General features: G+C 38.0%; 1 protein-coding gene and 1 long non-coding RNA gene across 9 annotated transcripts in view; one reads left to right on the top strand and one right to left on the bottom strand.

The window, feature by feature from the left end:
• LOC112917666 (uncharacterized) overlaps positions 1–12,588 on the top strand; it is a 162,379-nt gene that overhangs the window by 94,350 nt on the left and 55,441 nt on the right. For all 7 annotated transcript variants that reach the window (XR_011997693.1, XR_011997691.1, XR_011997692.1 and 4 more), the window contains 2 exons: positions 5,853–5,928; positions 6,566–6,822. This is a non-coding gene — a long non-coding RNA (uncharacterized lncRNA). The remainder of the gene's footprint in view (positions 1–5,852; positions 5,929–6,565; positions 6,823–12,588) is intronic.
• The window catches only part of C15H21orf91 (chromosome 15 C21orf91 homolog), a 55,975-nt gene that overhangs the window by 2,779 nt on the left and 40,608 nt on the right, over positions 1–12,588 (bottom strand). The gene's annotated exons all lie outside the window — the stretch shown is intronic.

Raw genomic sequence — 12,588 nt, 5'->3', positions numbered from 1 at the left:
ATAAAAAGTCTTTAGACCTAGGGTTTCTACTACTGGTCTTCTACATGATTAGGTATAGAAATATTTTAGAAAAATATAGACATTTATGATTTTAATTTACTTTTTTTTTTTTTTTTACTTTGACTCAAAGCAGGCTTAATTGTGGCCTACTTTGCATGTGCTTAGTAGAGTTCCTGCTTTAAAATGTTTGTTATTTTAAAAATAATAACATGCACTGTATGTTAACTAACTAGAATTTAAATAAAACTTTGAAAAAATAGATCTGCTTGATTAAAATACCTATAAAAAATACCTATAAAATTCTGTGCACTGAGAAGTCTCCTTCCTATGGCATCCTCCGTTGTCCCAGTTGGCACCCTCCTTCCAATAAGGTAACCACATTTATTTCATTAATCTTGAATTTTTTTTTTTTAATCTTGAATTTTTTATGGCATTTTTGTGGAGGAGGGGGGAGGGAGAGAAATAACTTTATAATATATAAATAAGTACAAATGTTATTCTATGCCCTTTTTACATAAATGGCAGGCAGCATACTATATAAGTTCTACATTTGTTTTTCATATTTATTAATATGTTTTGCAGGTAATTATCTAAGAGTACATAAATAGCTTCCTCCTTTTTATAGCTGCATAATATTGTTTTGGATTGTTTCCAATTTTGTGCTGTTACAAAAAGTACATTAGTGAGTAACTATGTACATATGCCACTTTACAAATGTGCAGGTATTTCTGTAGAATAAAAAAGTTAGAATTGGAATTGTTAATTCCAAGAATATGTTATGAATTTGTTATTCTTGTATGTGTTGTCCAGGTACATTACATTAGGGGTTGTACCAAGTTATAGCTTCACCAAACTGCCAGTTTTTCCACAGTTTAATCAACATTGTGCATTATAAAACTTTTGGTTTTTAAATCCATCCAAGAGATAAAAATGACAGTTTTAATCTGCATTCCTTATATTATGAGGGATATTACACATCATTTTCATGTATTTGAGACCTATTTACATTTCCTTTTTGGTGAATTATCTATATCCTTTATCCATTTTTATTACTTTTTTAAAAAGATTTTATTTATTCATGAGAGACACACAGAGAGAGGCAGAGGCTTAGGCAGAGGGAGAAGCAGGCTCCCCACAGGGAGCCTAATTTTTTTCCTAATTTTTAGGAAAATTAGGTCCTTATCTACATTTCGTATATCTTTACCAATTTGTCATTTGTTTTGATTTTGCTTATAGACTTTCTATTTTTGATTCTCTGATTTGTTTTCCCACATAGCAGTTTTGGTTATGTGGTTAAATTTATCAATTTGTTTTTCTTTTAAAACTTCTGGATGTTTTAGTCTTCATCAGAGAGATCTCTCCTTGTTTTTTTCTCCTAGTACATTTATGGTTTTATTTTTTTATTTCATCTTTTGATTCATTAAGAATTTTTTCTGGTGTACATTGTAAAATTTGAGTTTTATGTTAATTTACCCTTCCGATGGCTACCCACTTGTCCTAACAATATATATTAAATAGCTTATCTTTTCCCCTACTAATCTGAATTGCTATCCTTAATCCTCTTATGCATTTTGGTCTATTTTTAGACATCTTATTCTGTGACTTGATCTGTTTATTCATGGGTCAGACAACACTACTGTACCTGTTAAGACTTTAAAATATATTTCAATACCCAGAAGTTACAGTCCTCGTGCATTGCTCTTCAATAGTTTTTCAATAGTTTTCCTGGTTGTTTTTCCCTATTCACTTTTTGAAAATGTACTTCAGCATTATCTTGGCTAGTTAAAACAAAGTTATTATTGTATTGAAAGGATAAGAAAACTTATGAGTAATTGACATCTTTATGATGAGTTTTTTCTCGTACTGAAACAAAGTATGTCTTTCCTTTTGATCAGTTCTTCTTTTGCATTCTTCAGAGGGTTTTAAATTATTCTACCTTTAGCTTTTGTTCATTTTTTAAGATAATTCTTAGATGTTCTGAAATTTTTGTTGCTCTTGTAGATTAGATCATCCCTTCAAAGCTATTGACACATATAAGGACAAATACAAATTAAAAGTAAGAGGTTTAATTCTCTCTGTTGAAAACAAGGGAAGAGATTTTCCTCCCCTTCTTTTTCTTAGAGCATTTTCTTTAGAAATTTATAATTAGAAGTGCTTTCTCTTCTCTTTGAACTGTATATAAATTCTTATGAAAACTGCATAGGCCTTTTGTCAGCTTTTCATCTGAGGAATGCCTTTCTCAAGAACTCAGGAATCATCTCCTTTCCATGTAAACATCCAAGGAAGATAGCACCCTATTTCCAAGTTTCCACAGGAGGGCAGGTGCCTAACTTTAGCTGACCTGGCTCCCAGGTGTAAAACTTCCTCCTGTCATGGAAATACGAGAAGTTTGTTTTTTCTTTGTCAGTTAACTAACACAGATGGGCACTTCAATTGCCAGGTAAATTTAGGATGAACTATGTGAAATAAACTGGTGCTGTTAAGTCTTATGACTTAAGGACTAGTTATTGTCTATCTTGAGAACATGTATGCACTGTGTTGGATCTGCCTTGACTATGTGGCTGAAGAGTGAGATTTCTCTCTGCCTTTACAATTTCTTATGAGATTCCCTGTGATGTGTATCACATTCTAATTTAATGATCATTTAGTAATAAAATTGTTTTCTCTACTGTCTTTGTGGAGAGGATTTCTGGATTGGGAGATTTTGTTTTTAGTTGTATTTCCTCACATTCAGTTAGGAGTTGTGTCACTTGTCCTCCTTCTTCAATCGCAGCCACCATTTTGGACTCCGCAGGTGACCTTGAAGATGAAAATGTCCTCCCTATGTTGGCTAAGATGTTAAGGAAAAAGGAAGAATCTGGGAGCCTGTTGACTATGGAATCACTGTACCAGCCTTGAATTGCTTAGCTTTATATTTCTTTCATATGAGAGAAAAAGAAATTCTCTTGTTTCAGCCACTGTTAATTTTGGTTGTTCTGTCAAATGAGGCTGAATCAGTTATTCTAACTGATACACTGCCAGAAAGAATAACTTCAGATAAAATAAAGCCAAATCAGCTTTCTTATTTAAGCATCCTTTAACATTTAACTGTTTTTTTGCTTACACCCATGTACTGCAAGTCACTGATTTAGTTATCGAGACATGCATTTTGTAACCAGTTTATTTTTAGTCTTTTACCATGAAGCCATTTGTTCAAATTTAAATGTCCTCTAGTGCTTTTCTGGCTTTAAAAAATGACTAAGATGGACTTTTGATAATACATGTCTTTATCTTTTACAGATAAAGATACTAAACATTGGTCACATTTTGAGTATCAATCCACCATTAATGCATATGTTGGAATTGGCCTATGATGCTCTTAAGGGCAATCTTGACCTTCTCATAGACTCACTTCTATGCAGGGGACTGGAAGGGTCTTCAGCTTTTGTTAAAAGATGTTAATTCAGTTCTAGCTTTGCTGATGATTAAAACCCATCATTCTGTCCTACAGCAGCACTGGAGAATATCTCCAGGCATTTGTCAGGAAGTATAACATTAAATTCATAGCCACTTAGTATGAAGCAAATGCCCTCCAAGAAGAGTAATATCTATGGAGGATAGCTTGAAGAATATGCAGTCTTTCCTTTCTTCAGATGATCTGAAATCCATCCTTAACTCAAACAGATCTTCCTAGGGCTATTTGTATGGATGCTATTGTTTTGGTACCTTGTACAATGGCTTTTACTCAATTATATTTTGTTGTTGCAACTCCTGCCTACATTTAAAGATATTATAAATAATAGCTGTGTGAAGTTATTCTAATTACTATAAGGCTATTATTGACTCAGTTATTCATTTCATCACATGGTGGTTTTTTTTTATGAGGTCACATGCAATAACTTTCTATTTGGTTTCATTACAAAACTGTGCATTTATAGAGTGGTTACTTTTGATTGAACAATTGGTTTGTTTTATGGATTATGGATTATTTTATACATTTTTGTGTGGCATATAGTTTACTAAATCTGATGACATCTTTTTCTGAAATGGACATCAGAATAAACCCTTGGCTTAATGTAGCTTCCCATTTCATACTTTTTCACATATTGTCTTTCTTTTTCATGATCTCTGTTCCTGTGACTTTTTCCTCCTTGGGCTCATATCTTTGGTTTTGTCTCTTTGGATTAAGGGTGAAGAAACCTACTTGTTCATTCTGTTTTTCTTAGCAGGATAAACAAACAAACAAAACCACTTTTTTTTTTTTTTTTTAAGAGTGGAGAAGTTTCATTGAGCTTTTAAGAAAAGGAGCTTCAAAGTTGATAGCATTTTAGAATGATTATTTCAAGAAAAATTGGAATCTCTACTCTATTTTTCAGGCTAATAATTTAGTTACTTAGTATTTAAACTTGTTTAGGATTCTTATTTTATCTCATTTAAAAAAAATTGATACATCCATGCAGCTGTAAATGAAAAAGTACAAAAAAGTATGGAATGAAAACTCTCCCACATCATAGTCCCCAAGTTCCTTTCCCTTGGAAGTTACCAATGTTATGTTTCTTTTGTACTATATTTTTGGGTATACTTTTTGTATAAGCAAACAAATATATATAAATGTTTTCTTCTGATTTTTAAAAAAGATTTTATTTATTAATGAAAGACACAGAGAGAGGCAGAGACATAGGCAGAGGGAAAAGCAGGCTCCATGCAGGGAGCCCTATGTGAGACTCAATTCCCAGACTCCAGGATCATGCCCTGAGCTGGAAGGCAGATGCTTAACCGCTGAGCCACCCAGGCGTGCCTTCTGATTTTTTTATGGTAATATACTCATCTCAGTGTGCTGCCTTCCCCTTTTGTCAAAAATGGTATCTATTAGAGCTTCCTCCATCTTAGTACATAGAGTGCTGCCCCATTCTTTGTTCCAGTGGCCAAGTGTCTTATGGTGATACTTTATTTGACCACTTCTCTATTCATGGTCATTTTAGTCATTGCTAATCTTTTAAAAATTGTTAATACAAACAATTTTATTGGATAACCAGTTTGCCTATTTGAATCTATCTGCAAGATACCATCCTAGAAGTATGACTTTCAGCTCACTTTGTACATGTATTTTAAGTTTTCATGGATATTGCCAACTTGGTGTCCATAGAAGTAGTACTAATTTACATTCCCCCAGCTATTTTTGTATTACTTCTTAAATGAGGCCCTCAAAGCATCGAATTACTTTATGTCATTTAAGTGTTACACAGAATTAACCATAGATGGTCTTTGCCCTTAAGAACTAGCATTCACAAGGAATGAATTTTTTCTAAGCACACACATATTTTTTAATTGTTCAGCATTTTGTAATTTACTTGCCCACATTTCTTTGTTGCTTTAGAAAAGTCAGGAGGAGTGAGCGTGGGAAACTGTCAGAAACAGCTAGGAAGGTAGTTAAGCAGTAGTCCTCCCTTGCCCCAGGGCCCATCATGTTGTCTCAGACTGGCTTTCTCCTGGAATTAAAAGAGGCCTGTGGCTGCGGGAGATGAGGGTGGGGAGAGATGAGCTGGAAGTCTGGTGTCTAAAAGTGGAAACTTAAACATAGCCTTGCTCAGGAAACTTTCCAAACTACAAATTACTCTTAACTTTAAGAAAAAAAAAAGGGAGGGGGCTCCAAACCATCCCCATGAAGGATTCTGATGTGAAAGAATAAAAAGGCAATTTACAAACAATGTCCTGTGCACTGGCTGGCAACAACCATGAAGAAACATCTAGTTTCCCAGGGGTGGGCCTGGAGACATAGCTCTGTCTCCAAATGGCTCTAATAACCATTTCTGCCCCTCTCATTTTACCTGTCAAATAAAAGGACAAATATATTTTTCTCTTTGTTAAAACAGAATCTCAGAGACTTCACCTGCTTTGCCCTGGGATCCCACGATGGAGATGTGGCCAACAGAGCAAGAATTTGAGAAGGTTGTGCTACCCGCCTCTATCACAGGCCTCGGGGCTTCTGTTCTCACTTCCAGAAGCCAGAACTCTGCCTCAAACTCAGGGCCCTCCCTCCCAAAGTCGATCCCACACTATTGTGACTTATTCTCGGATTAATCCTTTTCGCAAAATCTGCATTCCAACACAGAATTACATGCTCATCTGGTAACATACTCTTATTTTCCACTTCATGTCTTTATGATCTTCCTGTGCCTGGATGATTCTTTTCCCCATTTAGGACACATCACAATTCTAGCCGCACTGTGCATTCATTAAATATCCCTTAACCCTGCTCCAACAAGCTCTGTGGAATCTCTCCCTTGGCCAGATGCATGCTGCACTTTCTCATACTTCTCATCTGGCATTCTGGGCAGAGCTGCTTGTTTCTGAATTTGCTTCTTATCTTCCTCTGCATTGGATTATAAGCCCTTTTGTGGCACAAACCATTATCCTTATATCCACTGCAGTGCCTGACTCACTTGAGGGGTTTAAATAAACACGCGGGTGTGCACATGTACATACCGACATGCACGCATCCATGTGAGTGTATTTAGCATAGGCATAAAGCAGTTATGATTAAAGTAAATGAATGAATGAAGAAGTGTAACTTTTTTTCTTGTAGGTTGAACGATGGAAGACATTTATTATAATTGATGCAACCAGAAGATATTGGTTCCTCCAAGTCTCATTAACCAATGGTTCTCAATGCTGTCAGGATCACCTGAATAAGATTGTTAAAACTCAGGGTGCTGGGCCCCACCACCAGACTTTGATTCAGTGGGTTTGAGATGGTATATTTCTGACAAATTCCCAGGTGCTGCCGATGCTGCAGGTTCAAGCACCAGATTTTGAGACCCACTGAAATAAGCTATTACTTGTGTAAGTATAGTGACGTAATTATTCCTCAGCCACTTTTGTCTAATTAGCCCTGGTATGTTTCCTCAGGAGGATGTTTGATAGATTCCAGAAACAGTTTGGACTGTGTCAGTGTGTCAGTGCACTGTGACTGATGGGAAGACCAAGCTTCGTGGCGGGCATTGTCTGGGAATTCTTGCTCCCTCAAGCCTGTGAGGGAACCAAAGAAATCCTTTTTCCACGTCCCCTACCTCCCAGAGGAAAGACAGTAGACTTGAAGGTCAATCAGTATTTAAACTTTGGTGCTCTGTTGTGATAATGCCTGGGATGGTACACACCTCAAAGAGATAAGGGCTGTACTGACATGGAACTTGTGTGGTTTTAATGCCTAATTTTTTAAGAGAATGGAGTTACAAGGACAGTCTATGGGATCCAGCACAAAATGAAAATGAGGGGTCTTTTGATAAAGAATTATGAAGAATTTCAGGGTGACAATAGCAGAGCATAAAGTGCCTTTGAGGTCCTTCTCATGTAGAGCCCGTGAGACTGCTCAGGTCACGTGTCCATGAGGTTAGTCCTGACTTTGGCTACATAAGGGTTTCCAGCCATTTCTGGAAGAGAAAGCAAATGGCAGGGGTAAAAACAGGGTGAGGCAGAGGAATTGTATGATGCCTATGGAGATGGTGGAGCAGGAGGCTGGAGTTAGAGCTGACTTTTCTGGCCCTTCTTTCTCTCCACTTTGTTACTGTGGTGCTTTTCCCCCCTCAGAATAGAGAGCAATGAAGGGTGGGCGTGTCCCTCAGGATAAATGGGCCATGATGGCTTAAGAAAGAATGCCAAGGACGCCACCAGCCTGCCACCCCCTGCCAAGCAGGGAAGAGTCTGAGAAGTGCCAGGCTGGCTGGGGAGCAGTGGGTCACCCCAGGAGCCTACCAGAACTTAGAGTTGATGCAATTCTCCCCGTCCAGCCTTCTTTTTGCATCTTTTTCTTGAGGTGTTTTTTTTTTTATGACATATATTATTTTTCTGTGCAAATTTTTTTTTTTGGAAAAAACATATTTATTTAAAAAATAAAGGGATCTCTAGGTTTTCCATTAAGTGCCTCCTAGATGGCAAGCTCCTTGGGAGCGGGGATCTAGTCCCATGCCTATTGGTGTCCTTTTTTTTTTCCTTATTTAAAGATTTTATTTATTTATTCATGAGAGACACACAGAGAGGCAGACACATAGGCAGAGGGAGAAGCAAGCTCCTTGCAGGACCCTGGGATCACGACCTGAGCCAAAGGCAGACGCTGAACCACGGAGCCACCCAGGTGTCCTGCATCTTGGTCCTTGTTCCCAGTACAGTGCTAAGCCCACAAAGTGAGGTACAGTTATGATGAAAAGTTGAACAGAATTGTTTCTGACATTTGCTCTGAAACTTCAAATATGCTGCATAGTGTCTAGCATAGTGTCATTGTTTAAATATTTTAAAAGAAAACAGCTAATTCGAGGGACACGTTTAGGTTATGAGCTAAAGTTTTGTTAGCTTTGTTATGGGATTTTTCTTGTTATAGTAAAACCCTTTGCTAGACTATGTATGCAAAAAAAATTTAAGGCCTTTGAGAGTTAATGTGACACAAAGTTGCTGTGTGTGATCTAAGTAGCCAATTAATAAGTCTGGGCCTTCTTTTTTTTACATTCATTAATTTGTCTTCTAATTGAGCAATCACTTAACACCCATTTATTGAGTCAGGCTTTTCTAAGCACAGAGGATCTTCACACATACAAGCAGACATATAAGTACATGTGTACTAGTTCTTACCTTATCAATTGGTGTTCATGGAAAGGTAAAGAAAGAACAGTGTGATTATGATATGTGCCAAAATGGTAGTGGTTGTAAAAGGGCTCTGTGGACCTGGGGGAGGAGTCCCCTCTCTCTGCCTGGGAAGCTGAGACAGATTTCACCAAGGGGATGCACCTGAGAAGAATCTCCAGGAGTGGTGGATGAACTCCCTGGAATTGGCCTCAAACTTCTCAGCATGTCAGTCAAAATGGAAGAATCCCTAAAGTTCCCTGCAGAGCTCGAGTAGGCTTTAAAAGATGGCCTAAAAATGTTTGGGAGCAACACATATTTCTATACACCCTATTTTTTTCTCTCAGGCACTCACAGCTAGTTCCTATTCCAAGAACATAACTGTTTGACCACATGGTTCTTTTGTTGTGGTGAGCAGACTGTCCTTAATATTTTTCTTAAGGAGCATAATTTCTGTCCTCACCACCCTCCGCCCTCATATACTGGTTTCTTCTTTTCACTCCACTTTTTAAAAAAAAGATCCTTGATAAAGCCTTGTTTTACAGAACCCTCCTGAGGAAGAGCTAATTAGTTTTCTCAGCAAAATTAAAGTCGAATCATCTTTGAGACTCATAGACCTTTATACATTTCTGAATTCTTCAATTTCCAGTAAAATTCCTTTATCTTCTGGTGGTTTTTGTTTGTTTGGTTGGTTTGGGTTTTTTGCTGATCATCATTTATAGTGCAAATAGATTCCTTAACTCTCTCTTAGGAGGGTGGAAAAGAATCTGTTTCTAAAGAAACCATGTGACACTTAAGACTTTCATGATTACATTAATTTGGGGGAACATTTCAGTGTGACCCTTTTTAAAAGAAAAAGTGTACAAAGTTTCATCCTGCCAATTCTTTATTGTCTGAGAACTTGTTAAAAAAGGAGGCTCCTGAAGACCCAGAGTTCCTGCAACAGGCAGTTTTGACCTTGAGCAACAATTCTGTGTTCTCAAAAATGGCTACAATGGAACCTTTGAAGCTTTGTGGAAATGAAAAGTATAGCAACTTCTTAGAACCTCAGGTTCTCTAGCTACTAAACTACAGTGTTAATTCCCATCCCATGATGTGTGATGATGTTACTTCAGTTTTATTTCTTCATCATTGTTTTGAACAATGGGAGTGAGAGGGCATGGATAGATGGAGAATATCCCACATATGGGTTTTGTTTGTTTTTATAGTGTGACACACATGAGTGTTTAATAAGGGTCTTCTGGTGATTGCTTGTGTCAGTCATCATTGAGGGAAGCACAGAAACTACTGAGTTTTGTGCTTCCCTAAGGTAAAGATACCCTGCCCTTTATCTCCCAAATTCTGCTCCAGCATTAGGGGTGGAGGTGGAGATTGCAAGAGCTCAGAGAAATAGGTTTGATGGGAGGCCTACACTCAGCCTCCCAGGGAACTGCCATTCACCTTCCTGCCCCCACCCCCTCCCTACTCTTTACACAATTGGAGCAAAGAATGCTTTTTGTCTATTTTATGGTTTTACTCTGCCTCCTTCATTCCTCATCACCTCCCCCTGCAAAATTTGAACTCCATAAGCAAAAGATGTTGCTACTAATTTTCAACAATTTCAGGACAGCTGAAAAGGTTGAAATAATTTGAGTTTGATTCTCTCCCCTGCGTCCCCTGCGTATTTAACCATGGACTTAGGGATCCCTGGGTGGCGCAGGGGATTGGCGCTTGTCTTTGGCCCAGGGCGCGATCCTGGAGACCCGGGATCGAATCCCACGTCGGGCTCCGGGTGCATGGAGCCTGCTTCTCCCTCTGCCTGTGTCTCTGCCTCTCTCTCTCTCTCTCTCTCTGTGTGACTATCATAAATAAATAAAAATTAAAAAAAAAAAATTTAACCATGGACTTAAAAGCAAAGTTCTAATAGTTATTGAAACAGGGTTTACTTGGCAACTGTCACATCTGCTAGGGCATCAGTGTTCCCTCCGTGTCCCTTCCTCCTGTGGAAACTTTCTTTTAAATATTGCTTCCACCGCTAAACTAAAGACAAAATAAAGATGAAGTATGATGACAAATTCCTAAGAAATGTTTCACGATTCTCTCATTCAGAGTAAGGTAGAGTTAGCCGTTCACTTAAAAAACAAAAACCATCCTTCTCAGCAGAATTCACTTTTGTTTTTCTCTCTGTAATTTGCTGCCTGGTTAGGGTTTAATAACACAATATACTCTAGTTCACTGCCCCCATAAAATTTGCAGGCGGAAAAACAGCTACAGTCGGATACGTTCCCACTCTGGGTAAAGAAATGAAATCCCAGAGTTTAATCTTGGTGGCAGTGGAGCTGTGAAATGATAAGACAAATCAAGTTTACCAGACATTTTTGCTGAGATCAGGTTGCTAGCCACTCAAGCGCTGCAAACCCCCTGGGGGCCTATCTCATTCAGCACACTCCCCTGCTCTCACTTGGCTTAATTTCTCAACATTTATTTATGTTGATTGTTAGTATCAAGTGATGCAATATTTTAAGAGTCATGAAGTAGCTGAATAGTGCTTCCAGAGCTTTTCCAAACAGAGAACACTCTTGCATACCAGAGGGGTTAAATCTAAAGTGCTTTCAACATGATTTTACTTTCTGTTTCTTAAGCATTTTTCACTTCATTGGTATTAAAGGGGATGCAGGATGTGATGGGGTGCTGATTGTTGAATTATGAGAGATGGCTGTTTATATGTCTGTTGCAAAATGAGAGTTTTTATGACCTGGGGATGGGTTTATGAATAGGCATTTGGATGCTAGCTGAAGAAACAGCCTCTTTTGTTAGTTGTCTCCTAGTTTTTAAACTAAAAGATCACCTATGATCTGGTCCATTTAATTAATATCACATGACTAATTGAATGTATAATATCTCTCCTTTCATAGATACTCTTTAGCATGAGGGCTGTTTGCAAGGCAAATCTGCGGATGCTTAAAAACCCAAACAAATAGAATCCTAACAGGAGTTAAGAGCAGTACATTTTGTACATTGATACTAGAATTATTAAACGTTGGAGCTAGCAGCTGAGCCCAGACCTTGTTAGCCAGAATGCCTGGTCTCAAATCCCAACTTCACCACTTATAAGCTACCTATGTGGTCAACTCAATCTTGTGCCTCAGTCTCCCATCCATAAAGTAATAGTACCCACCTCTTAGGTTTCTTAGGAGGACTAACTCATTTAATATATGTAAAGCATTAGAGCACTTTATGGCACTCGATCTCTGTTGTTTTGTCGTTATTTGCTATTATCATTTATCCCAAGTCCTCTAGTCAAATATCCTGACTTCTAGTTCAGTGCTCTTCTTTTATACTACTGCTACCCAGAGAAGAATCTAATTTGTAGGCTCAAGTGGGCTACATTATGTTGGTAGACACAGAAACTGGAAGTGTGTGTGTTTGTATGCGCGTGCGCCCCTGCGCATCTCAACTATGGCAGTCTCTACTTCAAATCATGCTACAGAAGGGTACTTGAAAGAAATGTTTCTGTCTCCTTCCATTGAGGCAGGCCATCTAGAATATTGTAGGTGCCTCCTCGGGGATGTGTCCTTAGCCATCGCTCTCACTGCCCTCCCCCAGAGTGACCTTTCATACAAATGTTGAGCCTCTTCTTCCAATGGAAGTTTTAAGGTCATCAGTGTAGTTAGCAGCTGAAAAACCTTCTCAAAGAAATGTCTTGGCCAAAGAGCTTGTTATAGGCTGTGTTTGCACAAGTCATCTTAGTGGGACTTTGGAATTGGCCACTTTTAGTAGTAATAATGGTTAAAAATAACCAGCTCAAAACCAAGAACATGCCTCCAAAAACTGTACATTTTTCTAAATGATACTAGATTTTCATCACTGGCCACAGTCAGCATTGGATTTACTGTTTTAGTTTTCAAGACTCTAGCTCTTTTCTGCAAACAAAAAAGTGCTTTTACCTCAAGGGCAAAATGTAAATGTGTGACATGTGCTTTTCCCCAGGCAAGTGACTCACTGCAGATGTAATGA

This window comes from Vulpes vulpes, chromosome 15, assembly GCF_048418805.1.
Source record: "Vulpes vulpes isolate BD-2025 chromosome 15, VulVul3, whole genome shotgun sequence".
Taxonomy (NCBI): Eukaryota; Metazoa; Chordata; class Mammalia; order Carnivora; family Canidae; genus Vulpes; species Vulpes vulpes.
Note: the sequence above shows the minus strand (reverse complement) of the source record. Positions and strands in the feature narration are given on the sequence as shown.